The following is a 3,104-nucleotide window of genomic DNA, read 5'->3' on the forward strand; positions in this document are numbered from 1 at the left end:
GACCGGGTTTCAATATTGGGCAAGAAAAACTATTGAAACGCTCATCTTCAACTTAAGATGGAAACGAACCACATTTTTTCTGGCCCAATATTAAAACCCAAGGGTCATTTTATGGGCAATTTCATGCTTTTTCAGATGCATTTTACCGATTGGTAAAAAGTTAAAAACTTTGGCTGCAATCGTGCGCGCAGTGAAACCATGTAATTTTGCAGACCATTTTTGAATATAACACAAAACATCCTAATTCAATGCTAAAACAAAATATTTTTTTTTGAAAATGTTGTAAAAACTTTTATCTTTCAAATGGTGCCTGCCGTTTGCCTCTGGCATCCATACTTATCTTTATATTAACGTCTAAACAGGAGGTTCAAAAATCGTCAAAACACGTGCAAAAGACGCTACTGCCCCCTTAAGAAAAGTGTTCAAACATTTCTGAAATTCTTCAAACAGATCAGCAGGCATAAGGTTTGTTTGGGTTTTAAAATATAACCTGCATATAAATTAAGTTATCATAATCACAATATCCCACCATGCATCAGTTTCCAGTCAATCAATAGATGCTTAAGCAATTAAAAGTGTGTGTGTGTGTGTGGTGGGAGAATGCCACTCCAACAGTTTTTCTTTTTTTTGGGGGGGGGGGGAGGAGGGTGCCCCCCCCCCCCCCCCCCCCATGCACCCCACTTCCGGCGCCCTTGCAACCTCTTCTGGAACAAGCCGGCCCAGCAGTCCCCGGTAAAGTCAGGGGGTGGCAACCGCTTAGGGAGAGCGTGACGGCTCGCGCCGTCAGTGCAGAGGTTGCGCACTTGTTCGAGATCATGAAAACTAGACAGTGTTTTTCAAAACGCTTTGCACCGATGGAAAGGGCTGGAAATTTAGGGTGCATTAGGCTAATTGCTCTTCTCGAAACTCCCCTCTGACTTTATATTAAGGTGCAGTGAAAACACCAAAAACACGAGAAATCATAAAATTCAGGAAAAACTCGAATGCGCTATGTTGATGTAAATGATTCCGTCCTTGTGTTCGGTTGAATTGGAAGTATCGGGAGGTCCACTAGGCCTGATGCACCTAAAATTTTGTGCTCTTTTTATCTGCGCAAAGCGTTTTGCAATCAACGGGCTAGATCTTCCAATCGAAGCAAAATAAGTAACCCCTGCACCTCCCTCGCGCATAACTTCACGCTCTTCCTAGGCCGTTGCCGCCCCCTGGTAAAGTCCTGCCGGATCTTTCTTGTGCAAGGACTGCTCCAGAAGAAGGAGGCTCAATTTGATGTAAACCCCCTCGTCCTCAAGGTTTGCTTGAAAAAAAAAATACATTATCATGTGAAAAGATGTTAAAAGCACACAGTTTAATTATAAGGCATATGTAGGTAACTGTCAAAGCCTGTCTCCGAAGCTCGAGGTGGCTTCTGCATGCAAGGAAGCTCCTCCAGCTGCCGCTTCAGAAAATCCAGCACATCAGGAGTCCGCCTCTTCAGAGCTCTGAGGTTGGACCTCCCTGCTGGACATTGGCCTGTAGAACAAACTGACATGAGTATCTTTCCATGAACTTAAAAAATGCAAATATAATTTGGACTTACTACACCAGGGGCGCCTTCCTCCACCATGTCTTGAGCGATGCGGTGCAGGATATTCTCTCTGGCTGAGAGGGAAACTGCTTTCTTCTGACTCTGTACCTCTTGATATCTATTTTCAACGGTGGAGAGTGGTCATCAGAATCCATAATGATTCCGCCCTCCATAACTCTCATCTCCTTGAGTTTCGTTTGTGTACCTAAAATAAATAGGCATCATATTCCTGTTCAGATAATCAAGATTTTGGAATATTTTTTTTTTTTTTGAAACCGTGCAACGGGAATACACACACAAGCAAGTACATTTATTGTGAGGAGTGATAAGAAAAATTACTCTTAAACAGAATGTTTAGGACAAAAATGAACGGAGGTAACTTTTTGCCAACTTTCCAGAAAGCATCGTAAACTTAATTTATTTGGAGGTGATAGTTAGGGCTGAAAATTGGCTCTTATTATGTGAATGCTAGCTCTGACTGGCTGAGGTTTTACACAAACACCCTCTAAACAAGTTGTGACTCACCGATAAGAGAATTCCTATATCTATTACAAATCGCCCCACTCTCCCTTCGTAAGGATACTCGGACAGTCTGAGCAAACAAATGACCTACCCTGCAACCAAAAAGAGAAACCATTAAGAATTTAAGGAATAATAAAGCTTGCACGTATGAAAGACAAGTACTCTTACCCGTGTTGATGAGGCTGTTGCTACGGCTGGTGACACAGTGGAGGTAGGTGCAGCTGTTGATGTAGTGGGAACAGCAGAGCTAGTAGAGGAAATAGGGACCTGCGAACCTTTATGGGATCGTGTCATGCGTCTTAAGGCCTCCCAAAGTTTGAAATGATTGAGGGCACAAACAACTGACTCCGGAGTGCTTGGTCCAGTTACAAGTGCAATGGGATTAGCTGGTCCAACTTAAGCAACAGTGGCAGAGATCTGAGGTGAAATTGTGGATCCACTCCCACTGATGTCGCTAAATTCAACCTGAGTCTCGTCAGGATCGTCGACGTCAATGTCGTTGTCCTCAATATCAGCAAACATATCACAATCAAAACTCATGAAGCAGACATGAGGGAACAGCCGGAAACAGTGGAACACGTGGGTCTGCGGCCGCAGACCCTGATTTGGGGTGGGTGGGTGGTTGCGGTGGTGGGTGAGGGAAGGGGAAAAGAGAAAGGGAAAGAGGAGAAAAAGGAAAGGAGAGGAAGAAAAGAAAAGGAGAGGAAAAAAGAGAGAAGAGAAAAAAGGGGGTTGTAAGGGGCTGGATATCAGTCGCTCCCCCGAAATGAAATTTCAGTGTGCTCCACTGGCCTGAAAGAAACAACTCGTTTGAATCTTATGACACATGTTAGGACCAGCCTACAGAAAACTGAAAAGTTACTTGTGAAATAAAATTACGCTTTTGTTACTTGAGCTCTGAAACAAACAAAACCATAACAAACTAAAGCACACAACTCACCAACACTGAAGACCAGTTAGGCACGAACCAACACCAACAAACGCAGAGCACCCCGACTGGCAGCCGAAGTTCCATCCA

The sequence above is a fragment of the Thrips palmi genome, unplaced genomic scaffold, assembly GCF_012932325.1.
Source record: "Thrips palmi isolate BJ-2018 unplaced genomic scaffold, TpBJ-2018v1 HiC_scaffold_17, whole genome shotgun sequence".
Lineage (NCBI taxonomy): Eukaryota > Metazoa > Arthropoda > Insecta > Thysanoptera > Thripidae > Thrips > Thrips palmi.